The sequence below is a fragment of the Thalassophryne amazonica genome, chromosome 22 (assembly GCF_902500255.1).
Source record: "Thalassophryne amazonica chromosome 22, fThaAma1.1, whole genome shotgun sequence".
NCBI classification, from domain to species: domain Eukaryota; kingdom Metazoa; phylum Chordata; class Actinopteri; order Batrachoidiformes; family Batrachoididae; genus Thalassophryne; species Thalassophryne amazonica.
Genome location: NC_047124.1, coordinates 29,689,234 through 29,707,226, shown reverse-complemented (window position 1 = coordinate 29,707,226; position 17,993 = coordinate 29,689,234). Strand labels below are relative to the sequence as shown.

At 43.3% G+C, this 17,993-nt stretch overlaps 1 protein-coding gene across 1 annotated transcript in view; it reads right to left on the bottom strand.

The window, feature by feature from the left end:
• The window catches only part of tmtc2a (transmembrane O-mannosyltransferase targeting cadherins 2a), a 179,989-nt gene that overhangs the window by 49,442 nt on the left and 112,554 nt on the right, over positions 1-17,993 (bottom strand). The gene's annotated exons all lie outside the window — the stretch shown is intronic.

Here is a 17,993-nt window from a genome sequence, read left to right as displayed (position 1 = left end):
AAAATATAATGTTTATAAAATATTGGCTTTGTGAGGCCATGTTACTAACTTTATATTAAAAAGTGGAGCTTTCTGTTATCATTTTTTCCATTTTTTTTTTTTTTTTGTTGATGAAAGTAATAAATATTTTCAAAATTTGGCTCATAATTTTGTGATGTTTAAATATTTGAAAATATAAAAGGTCAAAAATTGTACCAGAGGCTCATTTTCGCCATCATGTTGACGTAATGGACATTTACATTCAAGCCGACTCAGCAGGTATAATAATAATAATAATAATGATATAATACCCAGTTTTAACTTTTTGCTGCTGTTCTAGGTCTTGGTAATAGAAAAGATGATTTATTTATACTACTAATGTTTTTCTTTTAAAATATCAATACAAATGCTCCAAAAATTGATGGTGACAGTAATGGACAGACACGGGTCATGCACCTTTGGATGCATGGCTTTGCAAAACTTTCAATTTTTCTTCATTTTTTTATGGAGTATATTCCAAAACTAGCACTAAACCTATTTTTTGCAACAAATTGATATAATAACACAAATTTGCATAATTACCAGGCTTTTTGAAGCGCATCTACTGCAAAATCCAATAAGTGGTTACAAAACAGTACGTTTCAAGCCACAATGGCTGCTCCAAGGGCATGCTGGGAAGTCTGCAGTGTTCAGTTCAGGAAGATTGGTGAACACAGCAAAAAACTGCTACCATCTGGCAGCTGTCTGACTTATTATTACCATCATGGCAATCAACCAGTTTTGGCATAGGAGCAAAAGGGCCACTGGTTACATGCTAAAATGGATCAAATATGCTTCATTCAGAGAGCCGTAATTTTCTTATTAATTGTAGTAGACTTCTGAAACTTTCACAGATTACAGAATATGACCAATGCATTATATTTAATCAATTAGAATGAGACAACATACCTCCAGAATTAAGATCAAAGGGCGTAAATTTACTTTCACCCTTCAAAAAATCAATTGTGGGCGTTCACGGTGCTTTCACCCAATGGAGAAACTGTAATGCAGTTGGTCTCCAGCTGAAACAGCTATTATGTATTTGTGTACATTAATAAAAGTGTTGGTTGACACTCTGATAATTGTTTTAAAGGAAAAATTATAACTGAAGTGGTTCTAGTTTTTGCATTCGGCCTGATTCTTCCAAAAAAATGGAAAAACTTGAGAAAGAAAAACAAACTTGAAAATCAGTATTTGCACATTTTCTGCTCAAGAGAAATAAATATCTCTGAGGCTGTGGTTTGTTTTTCATTCATAATGTCAAGTGCACTGTAAGCACTGTATCCACGTGTCAAACAACTGTGACCGACCTGGCTCTTACATCCCAAGAGCCCTTTGTACTGTGAAACTGAAACTGTTTCTATTAGTAGGTCCAGGGAGGAATCAAAGCTGCGGTGTTACTGTGCATGACAGAATTCTATACTTGCAGTTGCGGTCAGATGCTATGTTGGACTTCAATGGGCACATTGGTGAAGGGATGCCAGGTGATAAGGAGGTGATGGGTTCATAAGGTATTGAGGAGAGGAATGTGGAAGCGAAGAGGCTGGTCCGTTTTGCAGAAGGGATGGAAATGGTTGTGGTGAAAGTACAAGGAGGAAGCGGTTGGAGAAAAATAAAAAGTTATTGGGAGGTGTAACTACTTTGCCTTTGGTCTGGAAGATACACCCAAGATTGAGTTTGTTTGGCCACAGTGTCCAGAGGTATGTTTAGAGAGGTAAAGGTAAGGCATTTAACCCCAAGAACACAGTACCAACTCCTCGTGCTTGACATTTCACAAACGTGGACGGAATAATGAAGATGGAAGACAACTTCTGAATGGTCATCAAAACATGAAGCCATCACCTTGAGGGTTGAAACTTGGACACAATTGGGTGTCTCAACAGGAAATAACCACAACACGCAGCAAAGCAAATGGCCTTCCCAAAGTCCTCACATCATACCGATCAAATATTTCTGGTCTCTGCTTAAAAGTCAGGGCTACACCAGGTCTACCAATTCTACCAAAAAAAAAAAAGACCAAACATATGAAAGCAGAGCTCTGTCAAAACTTTATTGATGATAACCAGTAGAAGTCTTTCAGGCCCATAGGGCATAAGCTTATCCCTAAATTCCATATCATAAAGTGGTTAAGAGTCTACACCTTCCACTGAAGAGGGTGCCAGTCCAACACAGCTTGGACTTGGACTTCAATGAAGATGAAGTGTGTTGTCACAGGACAGGAGCTGAATTCAGCTCCACATACTGGGAACCAAACTCCTTACGCCACTGAACTAACCACTGTAAGATGAATACCTCAAGATTCAATCAATGTGAAAGTAGCTGAGGGGTATTCAACAAAATATTAGGTCTGTTGTATGTATATTTATGATCAATTGTTGAGTTCAGAAAAGCCAGGTCAGATCATGTCTCCCAGCAGCATTCATACTGTTGCATCACTAAACCACATTACTTAAGGAACTGATTTTGCCCTGGAAGGCAAACACCTCTGGCAGTCAACCGACAACCAGTCCGCTCCCACCTCCAGAAAGTAGCCATGTATCGTTTTAGCTTACAGAAATTCCAAACAAATTAAAACCTCTGCAAAAGGTCACATGTACGCTAATTAAGCGCATGACATCGAATACACACAAATATGAGTTGCCGTTTGAATGTGTGTTGAAAGTGCAGACTCAAACTATACCCACTTTTTAAATTGTGTTGGACAGGCCTCATACAAACCTCTGAAGTTTTTGTTTTGTTTTGTTTTTTTTTCATGTTGAAGATATATGTTGTAACAAGTGGTCGGCCCAACTTCGGAAAAAGAACCAGTCAAGAATTACTGAAAAGAAAAAAAAAAACAATATTTCCGTAATACTTCCATAACTGGGTGCGGCAATAGCTCCGTTGGTAGAGCGAGCCATCTTATGACCAAAGGGTCAGTGGTTCAATCCGACTCTCAACCATTCAAAAATCTGCAATATTGCCATTGTGTCCTTGGGAAAGACACTTAACCCACCTTGCCTGCGTATGAATGAGGTGGTAGTCGGACGGGGCCCTAGGCGCAGAATGGCAGCCACGCTTCCGTCACTTTGCCCCAGAGCAGCTGTGGCTACACTAGTAGGTTAACACCACCAGCATGTGTGAATGAATAATGCAATTGAAAAGAGCTGTATGAATCCAAGTCATTATATTATTACTGAAGTATAAAATAAAATGTATGTAAACATCTCACCACAACGCCACATTGTAATATTTGTGCAGTCAAAGGCTCATTATTGGCTTTGATTAACAGTAATTACCATCACCGCCTCCGTAATTTCAAAGCGTTGATCCGCTGCAAGTCTTATCTGACTTTTACACTATCACCAAAGTCAGCTTTCATGGCGGGAAGTAATAATTTAAATTGTCTGTATATTCCCCCTTAATAAACACAATAAACAGATAAAGTCTGCAGTGCAAAAACCCCATTCCTTAATTGCCTCCTGGAAATGAATATGCGAACCTCTCAATTCCTACAGGGAAAGTACGAGTTCAGGGATGAAGTAAGAGCGCTAGCATCAACTAGGCTGACGGATCTGTGACATCTGTCAAAGTTTACCTGTCAAGATTAAAATGGAGAAACATCACTTGAAGGAGCACTCACAGAAAGGGTAGGGAGCTAAAACGGGAAGGAAAAATTGTGGGTATGATTTGGCCCGGAACGCTTCACACAAAGGAAGCCTTTTACAGAAAAGGTGGTGGGTTTATTGATGAATGAGCCGATATTGCCTGTCAAGGAGGGGACAACCTGAGAAATTTGATTTTGCTTGGTATCACAAGATAAGCTAATCCCGGCAAGAAGAGTCATTTGTGTTTAGGTGAATGAGCTTCATTTTACTCCTTGACCGCCCTGTCTATTTCTAAATCGTTCCTTAATGACTTCTGATCAATCACGGGGCACACGGAAATCAAACAATCAAACAGGGATGCAAGTCAAGCACAGGCTGGTTCTACTTTCCACCTTACTTTCATGGATATGCATCTCGGAGGACATCTTCTCTATACCTTGGAAAAATTTGGAGGCTGATCTTGTCTGGGAGCATGTTCAGGTGCGAAACTACAAAACTGCACCCAATCCATCTGCCACAACCAAATATAATGTGGGTGTCCCACTGGCCTCAACCTTCTCCATCTGCTGGGGTTCTCAATGCTGCCTTGAGAAATCCATCGCAAGGCCAAAGTGTCTTAGCTAACATTTCCTCCCAATGCAACAGATACCCCAACTGAGGTTCCCCAAGTAACCATTCGTTTGACATATCAGCTGTACCCTAGATTCCTCCCAAAGAGACCATGGCACCAAAGACATCTAAGTGTCTCCTTCCTAGTTTTCAGGTTTCACAACCATACAAGACTGGAAGCAACAAAACCCCACCGACTTGGACCTTCATTCAAGTCTGAATGCACCACATGGCCAAAATGTAATGACCGTCCCCCTCATCTGAGTGTCCCAGGAACTGAGATGTTCCATCATTGTGCTGTGGGTCTTCTTTTAACGACCGCCAGATTTTCAAGATGACTGAAAACATCTCTTGCAATTTTTGACCATACGTTGGAAACCCCACTGCATTTCCATGGAGCCTGTAATGATGTACATGCTGTGACATCACAGGAGGTTTCCCAGAAGCAATAATGTTGTGCTAAAGATATAATATGGCCGTACTGCAGTTGCTCTTGAACATGCAACATGGTTTCAGTCCAGTACGCCATGACATTAAACCATCCCTACATCACATTGGTTGGCCGCTGTGATGTTGACAGGCCTGTTTTTGTCACAGTTTATAGGCATGACTATTCAGGCTCTATGTATAAAAAAGAATATTTTAAAAGTTAGAATCAAGAAACTGACATTTTCGCTTGAAGCTATTTAAAAATTGATTGACAAAATGTTTGATGAGCGTTATTGTGCAGACAAAGTATCGGGACTCCAATTTTAGTTTCAGTGCTAAAGCTACCTAAGTTTAGACAACAATAAGGAAACTATTTAATACAAATGTACCCAAACAACACGTACTCATTTCGGTTTGCTGTGCCAGCAACTGGGTGCTGAATCTGATCACACCAGCAATTTGACTATGAAATTTTGCAAAATGAAGGCAAAATATGCACAAATATTTTATATCTACGTAGGTCAGTTTTGAATATGCAGTGTTATTGTTTTAACACCTCCAAAATGGCGTTGATCGGACTTCGCTGCATTTACGAAACCACAAAACCACCTTAAGTCCTGGATAGCAACCACACAGGCAGACAACTAATCCAGCCCCACATCCCTAAAATAACCATCTATCTATCTGCTGCAGCCAGCTGAAGAGTTGGCACCACCACGTGGTCAAAATGTCAATGATGACACTCCCGAATTGCTGGTTTCATATGTAGTCCTTCTAGTGGCACCCAATAATCCTCCTAAGGGACCGGGTAGCAAAGACATCCAAATCTGACAACCATACAGTAAGACAGGCAACAGAAGGAACCCAAAACCTTGGAACTTGGTAGTCCTGAAAAGACACCAGCATCACCAAACACCCCTGACCAGCACCCTCATGAATCCATAAGCTCTTCCCAGGCATTGCTCAATCATAAAATCTGAGGACCAAGAGCTGTGACAATGTCGTAAAGTTTTACAACACCCCGTAGGTTTATAGAGGAGCGCCTGTGACTAGTCATCTATTAACCAGTGCCGTTCATTATTGGCTCTCGTTTTATTAAAAAACAGTAATGTGTGGTCTGCCGGACACTGTAGCCTTCAAAGGTTTGGACAGAGGGTATTTCTGCTGTAGAAACCCAGCTGAAGTTTATATCTGACTAGTTACCACTCAGAAACTAAACAGTGATGAAAGACACAATGAAGCAATTCCTTTTCCAGCACTAATGGCTTCTGGTTTCTGCTGAGTTGGAGCATTTGACAGACGTATAGGCAAAGTCCCGGCTTGCACCCGATGAGTGCGACTTGACAGAGTGACCCTAATTACCCCACAGTTCTCTGACTGAACGCCTTGCTGACTGGTACTGAGAGCTGTAATGAGACAGGTCAAAGGTCTAGACCTCTCAGGAGTCCAAAGGACAGGTGATCAAACCAGGGAGTGTTAACCTGGCTTCCTGGAAACATCAATAGTTCTGAAAGGTTTAGAACCACATGGGGTTCCTTCATAATCTAAAGCATGTGACCCAAATCTGATTTATATTAGCTGGTCAAAATGTCATGGCCTTATTTGTCATGGCAGTTACTTAAACTTTTGTTGCTTTCAAATATCACACAAGGTCAACGAGTGTGACAACTGTCATAATCCGGCACTGTCGTCCTACGTTCCCAGTTCTCTGAACTCCCCACAATTACGCAGCCCTGGTCAGGATTAATAATCACAAACACTTTGAATTTTCTTGTTCTTCCTCCTCCCCACGCCAACCCCTTGGTCACATGAGCTACAAGCATCATGGGCAAAGCAATGAGTTACCATTCATTTCTCAGTCAGAGGGGTACAAGGCTGGAAAAAAGTACAAACCATGTTTATTAGTGGCTGATAAATTGTAGCAGACAGAAGCCAGCAGTCCATAAAACAAAGGCATCTATTTCGAAACAAGGTGACAGTGTGGTTGAGGGACCAGGCCTAAGTTCAGTAACAGGGAAGCAGTCCGAGAGGCACTTTGTCCATGAGGGTAATGGTGAATCCAAGTAAACAGGTAGCGGGTTCAGAACACAGTAGTCAAACGTACCAGGCATATAGTTACAGAAACAGGAAGTTAAACTTGAAAACGCACACGGATGGCAGCGGAAGTCAGCATCTGGGACTATGGCAGGTATGGCAAGAAGACAATTCTGGCACCGGAGTGAAGGACTGTGGGCATGCACGTGAAACCAAAGGTAAAGGCAATGAAGTACACAAGTAATCTGTCACAATGGTAATGGTAAATGGACTGCATTATATAGCGCTTTTCCATCGGCATCAGATGCTCAAAGCGCTTTACACATCAATGCCTCACATTCACCCTGATGTCAGGCTGCAGCCATGCAAGTCGCCCACTACACACCTTGTAAACCTAGAACATGGAGAAACTAGGAACTAAAATATAAAGGTAAATACTCAGAAACAGAACATGTAGGGACACAATACTTAGAATGTATAAAGCCAGAGATTAGAAAACTAACATTAGAAACGTGAACCAGGACAAACAAGACAGTACAGTACATGAATCTATCATGATTGAGCCCATGATTATGATGGGATGAGGTGTCGTTAAGAAGAATACAGTGCTTAAATTCCTCTGTACGCAGGTGGAGGTCATTAGACCACAGATGGTGAGGCACCTGATCACAGATTCCTTCATAAATGTCTCCTTGTCTGCCCTCAGAGCCATCACAGCCTTCATTCTCAGTTCCTAATACAGCACAGATATTCATCAAGATATGCAATATGTCTCTTGGGATGATATTTAGAGTGCTGTTCGGAAATGGTTTCTCCCGAGCAAACTGGGGACTCTAATGCAATCTCTGGAAACTTTCAGAGACTGTAAATGGAAGAACTCCCATATTCCATTCAAGTCACTAGTTATTCCTGCATGGCCTCCACCAAGATTATGTTCAAATTCCTACAAAACAGGCTGATTTTGACACTAAAGAGACAGCGGGCTGACAGGGTTCAACTGACTCCTGAGGGAAGCCACAAGTCTGTCAAGTGAATGCTTCCATCGCTGTTTATCTGGAGATGTATCACCAGAGCGTAAGGTTGGAATGCATCTGAAAATGGATCCAGCTTATCTTGGAGGCCAGAGTCAACAAAGAATGGCTTTTAAAAATGTCAAATCAGAATCGAGTCCTAAATCTGACCACTTAAGTTCCAAAAAGAAAATAAATCTGTAACTTATCTGCTGATGATACACACAAACCAAGGTCATTGTAACCCTCTCCCACAGGGAACACCATAAATCATCAAGGCCTGAAGCTTACTAAATGGGCCCTCAAATATCAATAACAGCCACACTGATAAAGAATGATGATGTCCTGTACTTTGGGCATGCAGAGCTGCACATGATTGAAAGCTAAATAACCACGCAGGAGGAGCATCATTTCATAGCTGAACGCTTCTGGCACAGGATAATTGGCGCGGCATTCATCAAGCCATCAGTTTGAGCCAAACTCAATCTGCATGCCCCCCTGCATTCGCGGAAACAAACGAGGAGCCCACACAGGTGAGGATGCCTACAGATCCTATAATTCTTTACGGATCTCAAATTCAATTCCTCCCTGTCAGTCAGGCGAGTTCTTTTTTCTACAAGGTCGAGTTTGTCTTCATGTCAACACATATGCTGATCGTGTCACGGTCACAATGCAAGCTTGCAGTTTCTCCGTCTGCACAGCATCTGGCTGGCTGACTGACAGCAGGGCACGTGGATTTTACAGCAGATTATTGGACATCTGTAAATAATAACAGCTGCCGGCTCTGTCACTGAGCACCTCATTAATGAAGAGCGTAAATTATGAATGTTTGCATTAATCCTGAGTACCCTGAGGCACTCCAAACAGGAACTTATCCATGCATAGTTTCACAGTACTGCAGCTGAACGGAATAGTAAATGAAAGGAGCGGCCCAGTGCACCTGCAAACTGTGGATTTCAAGGTTTTTATTAGGGATGCACCGATCCCAATACTAATATCAGGTATCGGCCCGATACGTATTCATTTACTTATACTTTACGGCAGCGTGAAGTCAACTAGAGCCCTGTGTGGACTATATTCTTCTTCCTGCTCTTGCCTGCACCTGCAACATATATGCTACAGTCCCGCCCGCTCCCGCAATGGGTGTGTCCAGTCTAGGAGCAGTTACAGTCAAAAAGTAAGGAACAACAGATGAAAATAAAACATGTTTTCAAAGTCATCATAAAACTGTAATGGTATCATTAAGTATTTGCATCGGTACTCAGTATCAACAAGTACCTAAATGTATGTACCTCCCTAGTTTTTATTATTTGTTTGGAAAATGGGCAGGAATGAAGATGACAAGAGGGAAGCTAATGGTCAAGTGGTTGAAGGGCTTGTGACCACAAATGCTGATGCCACATCCACCACACCATGGCCTTGGGCCTAGGTTGGCAAACCATCCAGGCAGACAACCAGTCTATCCCCACCCTTTGAATGGAACCACTTATCTACCACAGCCAGGTGAACATGGGTGTCCCTTTGAACATCTGAAGCCACTGTGTCCTCAACACTAAGGCACCTGTGTGCTGGATCACTCTCAGAGAAACACGCCCACATTCCTAAATGCTGTAAATGACATTCCCCCACAATGCAAGTGATACTCCAAGTCTTGTCATTCTTCAACTGATAGAAAGTCTTTCCAGCAATACCCAAGAATCATCCAAAGAAACCTAGCACCATAGAATACGGCCTGACCAACATACATGGATATTTTTGGTTTTGTTTGTTTTTTTAGCAGGGGGGGGGAATTAAGGAGTAAATCATTTCTGATACCGATATAGCTGTCGATATATACACAAAAATGGTAATGATTCTAAACATTTTGTTATCAAATCCTTAAGAGAACTGGAATTTACTGACAAATCCGGAGGTTATAACTTGTAGTGGCAACAGACCCAAGGAGCTCATCTCACACTTCCCTATCCCTCGGCCAAGGCCTGTAACTGTTCCTGAGGGATCCCAGGGCATTTCCAAGCCGTCTGGGAAATATAATCCTTTCAGCGTGACCACCCAGTTGGACATGCCTGGAAGACCTCCCTAGGGAGACGACAAGGGGAAATCCTCACCAGGTGCCTGAACTACCTCAGCTGGCTCCTTTCAATGCAAAGAAGCAGCAGCTCTGCTTCAAGTCCCTCCCAGATAGTTGAGCTTCTCACTCCATCCAGGAGTGTAAGCCCAGGTACCCGACAACAAACACATGCACAGGTGTCAGGTGTCTCTAAACCGAATCGACCATGAAACCATCTTCCTCACCACCCGGAGATTGCCACGTTTTATGCAGGATGCCCTTCCTGACGCAACTCCACATTGGCCTTGAACCATCTGTTCTGAAAACAAGCACAGCAACCACTAGGCACCACGCTGCCTACTTTACCAGACTTTCTGTACTATTTTGCAAATTACAGTTGATTTAAAGACTTTACCAGACTTTAAATTAACTGTAATTTTGCAAAATACCAAAAAAAATAAAGGTATTTTGTAATAACTAGATTTCTACACAAAGCAAATTTGGTCAAATTTGGGGAAAATCAAAAAGTACTACACCATTAAATTAATATATTTTAAAAATAGACATTTTTTGAGTTTCATCATACCATAATTTCCAGAGTATAAGTTGCACCTGTCAAAAAATGCCCCTTGAATGGGGAAAAAATACAATAATATAAGATACACCAGAGTACAACACATTTTTTTTCTACATTATCAATGCTTGAATTTGGGATCTTTTCTGGCATTACTACTTTATTATTGCAATTTATTTTTAGTGCTTTGTTTCCTGGGCAAGCCCTATATAATAGTTATTATAACTCTATTATTAATTTAAAAAATTATTTTTTTTTTTGGTATTTAAGTCCACTGGGAGTAAAAGTCACAGGCCCTAGATCTGATCCCAATACACTCCTTCACTCTCCCCCTTCATTTTGCACTTTCACACTGGGATCGGATCTTATACTCCGGAAAACACTTTAATCGTATTCCTAACTGCAAGTTTTAAGGAGCAATTAATTTCCATTAATTATAGAAGGAAGTGCATTTATCCTTTTTGAAGCGGAGACAAAGCCTGAATTTTAAACATTGCAATTAAAATATTTTGTTAACAAACATGTTTGAAAACCCAAGGTTGTTCTCACGGTTAGACACCTGGCCTAGAGGCTCTTCAAAGTGTTTGTGGGGAGAACAAAGACATTATGTGTTTTATGAACCCCATTTTGCCTTGAAATCTCCTTCCGATAGACTTCATCGCTCATGCCACACCTCCCCTTTGTCTCCATCTATCACACTCTCACGCTCCCTCCATCCTACCTCATCTTGTTTGAAATCTCATCTCAGTCTGGTTAAGGAGGTAATAGGATGAGAAATGGGGTGCTGCTCAAGCCTCAGCTGTCCTGTTGCCCCATCATAGGGGCTGATTAGCATTTTCCCTAGTTTTCGCGGTTAACACTGTGAGCCGGGGTTCAGGTACCGTGCGGGAGGATGGGTCGGCATTTTGCCGCAACAATTAGACAGCTAGTGTTTCATTGTTCTCTCCAACTGGTGTTTTGCGTCTCTGTGCGTCTGATCCAAAAAGCCACGCTAACTGTGCCTCAGTGTTGGAGTTTAAGACAAGCAACGGGGTGAGAAAGACCAAAACCAGATAATGGAAAGGAAGTGAGGGCAGAGTTTCCCTCATTCCGTCTCTCTTTTGATACCCTTCTTAACTCTGTGTTCCCATGCGTCGCCAGACGTCTGGCTTATAACTGAGGAAACGGTCGCCCCGTGGCTGGCCCCGGCCCATAACGAGCTCCCTGCCAAGATAACCGTGACCGGGGCAATATAGGAGGGCACTGCCAGAGTGATAAATGAGCCAGATGTGCTGGCGATGGCGGGACACGTTGACGTTTTAACAGTTGGACGTGACGACTGGCAAAGGGACACCGGCCAGGTCTATTGTTTGTGGATGAAGAGGTGGACGCAGCTGATAGTCCTGCTCCCTGTGTGAAGAAACTGAATGCAGACGCCGCACCCCTCAACCACCCCATAATGACCACTGACACTTACTGAGGTGATGAAATCTTTCAGATCACAATCCAACAGACTGGAAAGCAACGTGTTTTCCATTTTTGTTTCTTCGGCTGCAGCATGTCTCTGCTTTCTTTTTAGAGTTGCAGATGACAAAAACCTTATATGACAGAACTATAAAAGCAATCAGAGCTAGAGCAGCATGATACTGGAAAAAATATGTTTACTGTCTGCAGTATATCTTGAAAGATAAACAAATCTGTTTGGAATGAATGAATACTTCTCAAATGATTTAATTAATTTATTTAATTTATATAGCGCCAAATCACAACAAAGTTGCCTCAAGGCGCTTCACACAAGTCAGGTCTAACCTTATCAACTCCTAGAGCAAGCACACAGGCGACAGTAGTATGGAAAAACTCCCTCTGATGATTTCAGGAAGAAACCTCAAGCAGACCAGACTGAAAAGGGGTGACACTCTGCTTGGGCCATGCTACCAACACAACTGACAATACAAATATACAGGAAATTTTGGGAGTTCATGCTGGTGCATAGGATGGGAGGCCTTACACACCATGATGAAGGTGATTTTGTAGGACAGGTTTTTCAAGTCTTCGAACCACTAGTACTAGGGTCCCACTGGTCCTAGCCTCTTTATATTATTTGATGGTTTATATTACAACTGCAAACTGATTTTAAAAGTGCACAAATAAACACAATACTTTAAATAGCTAACAAACCAGATCCAGTTTTAATAACTTACTAATAGTACTGTTGTCTATAAATCTGTTGAACTGAAAATCAACAAATAATGGTAATTCACCATAATTAAATGTTTTTTTTAATTGTCACACTTTTGTAACATTACTTAGTGTTGTGTGTTGGGGGGTGTGGCTGGATGTTTTGGTGTTCTTTTCTTTTCTTTGCTCCTCAGGTGGCATGGAAACTGATTTGTCTGTGGAGAAGGTGCTGGCTGAAGAATCCTCACCCTCATCAACATCATGTGAAGCACCTGTGACTGGTGCTCACATGCAACCTTAAAGACTTTCAGCTGAAGCAGATAATTGGATGGTGTTCTGCATTTAAGGCATGTGTGATTCAAGCAGAACTGCCGGGAACTCTACCTTGTGATGTTCGTTTGTGAGACGCTGAGGACCGCACCTGGGTTTGACACATCGAGCCGTGAAGCAAGGAAGGGTGAGGACACATGCCGTCAGCACACATTAAAGGTAATTATTTGACTAATTGTTGATAGTAACTTGGTGTTTTGTTACATAGTATACTTGAATTGTGATGAGAATTGTGCAGCTTGCTTCTCACTGCTGTGACGTGCAGGATAAGTGATCCTCCACTTGTTGTGAGAAGCTGCTCATTTGCATAAAGATAAAAAGTACAGACCTGAATGTGTTGCTGATAGTGTGTGTCTTTTGAAAGACGTTGTAACTGCTGACTTACCTCACATCTTCTTTGCTTCACAGAGAGTCAGTTTGTCGTGTCCACCTGGGGGGTGTTTGTCTGGTGGTAGTGGGTCCAGGAGCGCCGGACTTCCCTCCTTGCGGGCGCTGGAGAGCGTGCCAGCAGTCACTCCTCCAGAAGGACGTTGGTTTTGTACATTTTATTTAGGCACAGGTGAAAAATAAATTGTTTTTGTTGTTGGAACGCTTTCTGGTTATTTTATGCGCTGGGTTCTGTCTGACGCAGGTTCGCTCCTCAATCCGCGTCGACACATAACAGTAGTTCCCGGCCATTCCATAATGGACCCAGCGGCAGAAGCGGTTCCTTTTATCGAAAAAGTTCAAGAACACTTGGAGAACATACGGGAGCAATTACAGCATCTCGCGAACCAAATTAAACAAACAGACGCCCGTGTTACGGAGCTTGCAGCGCAAGCCGTTCTGCTTCCTGCTGCTTTTACGAGGCGTATTTGTAGATGGGTTGGGTGAGCCATTGAAAGACGAGCTGGTAGTCCGTGACGAGCCAAACGAATTAGATGAGCTAATATCGTTGGTGATTCGTCTAGATGATCGGATGAAGGAGCGTGGACGCAAGAGAGGACGCCCATCAGAGCGGGTTTTTTCATCTCGGGGCTTTCCCCGACACAGATCTGGGCCGCCTCTTCTTTGCCCCACTGAGGCTCCTCCGACGGGACCTCTGGCTCCTCCTGTTGACGAGCCCATGCAGCTCGGACGAGCAGAGATTACTGTATTGCCCCGACATGTAAACGTCAAGAGAAATAATGGTGACGTGTCTCCAAGTGTTCCGGGACAGGCAACATAACACACATAAAAAAAAAAAAAAAAATCTAGCACGGGTAAATGTTTTTTTTTTTTCCTTAAATAGGGGTTATAATTGTATGGGGAGTCAGAGGCGTATCTGGTGGAGTGACTGTTAGGCGGTGGAAGTCCGCCTGAGCTCACGTCATTATTAATTTTTTATGTGTTTTTAGGTATTTTCTGTTTGGGTTGTTGGGTCGTTTTATTTTGTTGTTTTTTATTTCTCTACATCCCTAAACCCAACCTCACTTGCCCCAAGACCGTTTGTCTTGTGGGTGGTGGGGTGGTGCAGGTTGGTCACGCTGAGCATTCTCAGAAGACCTCTGCACCTAGGGGGGGGTGTTAGAGGCGTTTTTTTTTTGGTTTGGTTAGGGCCCGGTTCCACTCCAGCCTCGGTGAGCCTTTGTACCGTTCGTCATTGGTGTTGCCGGGGTGTGGTGCAGCGGAGACTTACCTCAGTCGGAGGGGTGGGCCGATCTGTTGCCGTTCGCCATTTCGGTAGTTCCACCCCTCCCGAGAGGCTGGGGTATGGTCGAGTTGGGCACCGGACGTATTTCGGTTCTCTGCTGCGCCTTGGGTTGGAGCTGGGTTAGTTTTTTTTTCTGTTCCCTTCTCCGGCTTGATATTTTGAGCCGTTCGCCAAAATTGAGCCGCCGAAGGCTCTGGGAGGGACCTGGGGTCTTTTGAGGTGCCGGGGAGGGTAACAGGGTTTACAGTCGTTTTATATCCCCCGGGGTTGTTTTTGGTAGTCCTCCGGGGATTGATGTTTGATTTTGTTCTGTTTCCTTCCGGGTTCCACCTCCAGGGTTGATGGGACGGTCCTCTGGGGGGGAATTGGCTTGGGGCCAACTGGCCAAGTGTGACCGGGTCTGGGGTTACGGGGTTGTGGGGAGGGTACCTCCTGGGTTGATGGTACGGTCCCTGGGGGCGCCGTTTTGCTCCATGTCTACCTGGGACCTGTGTGGGATCATGGTTATGGCTGTTCTCCTGGAATGGCGATGAAGGCCTTCTGGGGGGGTTGGACTCTGCAGGTCATTCTGGGGGGGTTGTTTGTTATTTTCTTTTATGCATTTCTGTTTGTATTGTGTTTGTGGGGCTGTGTTGGGTTTTGGCGTTTGGGAGTTTTTCTTTTCTTCCGGGGTTCGATGGGACGGTCCCCTGGGGAGGTTTTGGGTGGGTTTTATGTTTTTTTTCTGTGTGTTGGAGTGTATTGGGGTATGTTTTGGGCTTTGTGATTCCAGCGGCCTTCTAGCTGCGGTGCCTGTCTGCTGTCTGTGGTGGACCTGGGAGCGTGGTGCTGTCTACTTCCTGACGTGGACCCCGGAGGGAGATGCTGTTCTCGGGTCTGGTCTGTTCGGTCGCCGGGAGGCTTCCCGTTGATGGGGGGGTACTGTTGTGTGTTGGGGGGTGTGGCTGGATGTTTTGGTGGTGTTTTCTTTTCTTTGCTCCTCAGGTGGCATGGAAACTGATTTGTCTGTGGAGAAGGTGCTGGCTGAAGAATCCTCACCCTCATCAACATCATGTGAAGCACCTGTGACTGGTGCTCACATGCAACCTTAAAGACTTTCAGCTGAAGCAGATAATTGGATGGTGTTCTGCATTTAAGGCATGTGTGATTCAAGCAGAACTGCCGGGAACTCGACCTTGTGATGTTCGTTTGTGAGACACTGAGGACCGCACCTGGGTTTGACACATCGAGCCGTGAAGCAGGGAAGGGTGAGGACACATGCTGTCAGCACACATTAAAGGTAATTAAGTATTTGACTAATTGTTGATAGTAACTTGGTGTTTTGTTACACAGTATACTTGAATTGTGATGAGAATTGTGCAGCTTGCTTCTCACTGCTGTGACGTGCAGGATAAGTGATCCTCCACTTGTTGTGAGAAGCTGCTCATTTGCATAAAGATAAAAAGTACAGACCTGAATGTGTTGCTGATAGCGTGTGTCTTTTGAAAGACATTGTTGTAACTGCTGACTTACCTCACATCTTCTTTGCTTCACAGAAAGTCAGTTTGTCGTGTCCACCTGGGGGGTGTTTGTCTGGTGGTAGTGGGTCCAGGAGCGCCGGACTTCTCTCCTTGCGGGCGCTGGAGAGCGTGCCAGCAGTCACTCCTCCAGAAGGACGTTGGTTTTGGTTTTGTACATTTTATTTAGGCACAGGTGAAAAATAAATTGTTTTTGTTGTTGGAACCGCTTTCTGGTTATTTTATGCGCTGGGTTCTGTCTGACGCAGGTTCGCTCCTCAATCCGCGTCGACACATAACACTTAGCCTACTGTAGTGCAACATATAGCCTACCATAAATGTAAAAACATCTTCAACATGCTCTCCTTAATACTAGACTATCTATCAATCAATCAATCAATTTTTTTATATAGCGCCAAATCACAACAAACAGTTGCCCCAAGGCGCTTTATATTGTAAGGCAAGGCCATACAATAATTATGTAAAACCCCAACGGTCAAACGACCCCCTGTGAGCAAGCACTTGGCTACAGTGGGAAGGAAAAACTCCCTTTTAACAGGAAGAAACCTCCAGCAGAACCAGGCTCAGGGAGGGGCAGTCTTCTGCTGGGACTGGTTGGGGCTGAGGGAGAGAACCAGGAAAAGACATGCTGTGGAGGGGAGCAGAGATCGATCACTAATGATTAAATGCAGAGTGGTGCATACAGAGCAAAAAGAGAAAAACAGTGCATCATGGGAACCCCCCAGCAGTCTATGTCTATAGCAGCATAACTAAGGGATGGTTCAGGGTCACCTGATCCAGCCCTAACTATAAGCTTTAGCAAAAAGGAAAGTTTTAAGCCTAATCTTAAAAGTAAAGAGGGTGTCTGTCTCCCTGATCTGAATTGGGAGCTGGTTCCACAGGAGAGGAGCCTGAAAGCTGAAGGCTCTGCCTCCCATTCTACTCTTACAAACCCTAGGAACTACAAGTAAGCCTGCAGTCTGAGAGCGAAGCGCTCTATTGGGGTGATATGGTACTACGAGGTCCCTAAGATAAGATGGGACCTGATTATTCAAAACCTTATAAGTAAGAAGAATTTTAAATTCTATTCTAGAATTAACAGGAAGCCAATGAAGAGAGGCCAATATGGGTGAGATATGCTCTCTCCTTCTAGTCCCCGTCAGTACTCTAGCTGCAGCATTTTGAATTAACTGAAGGCTTTTTAGGGAACTTTTAGGACAACCTGATAATAATGAATTACAATAGTCCAGCCTAGAGGAAATAAATGCATGAATTAGTTTTCAGCATCACTCTGAGACAAGACCTTTCTGATTTTAGAGATATTGCGTAAATGCAAAAAAGCAGTCCTACATATTTGTTTAATATGCGCTTTGAATGACATATCCTGATCAAAAATGACTCCAAGATTTCTCACAGTATTACTAGAGGTCAGGGTAATGCCATCCAGAGTAAGGATCTGGTTAGACACCATGTTTCTAAGATTTGTGGTGCCAAGTACAATAACTTCAGTTTTATCTGAGTTTAAATGCAGGAAATTAGAGGTCATCCATGTCTTTATGTCTGTAAGACAATCCTGCAGTTTAGCTAATTGGTGTGTGTCCTCTGGCTTCATGGATAGATAAAGCTGGGTATCATCTGCGTAACAATGAAAATTTAAGCAATACCGTCTAATAATACTGCCTAAGGGAAGCATGTATAAAGTGAATAAAATTGGTCCTAGCACAGAACCTTGTGGAACTCCATAATTAACTTTAGTCTGTGAAGAAGATTCCCCATTTACATGAACAAATTGTAATCTATTAGACAAATATGATTCAAACCACCGCAGCGCAGTGCCTTTAATACCTATGGCATGCTCTAATCTCTGTAATAAAATTTTATGGTCAACAGTATCAAAAGCCTAGGGTCCACTAGTCCTAGGGTCCTAGTGGACCCTAGGACTAGTGGGACGTTCGCAGTGCTCCCAGTCATAGGGGAATGCATCTGCATTAAGTCCTACACAGTCCAGAACTGGTTTCACACATTCT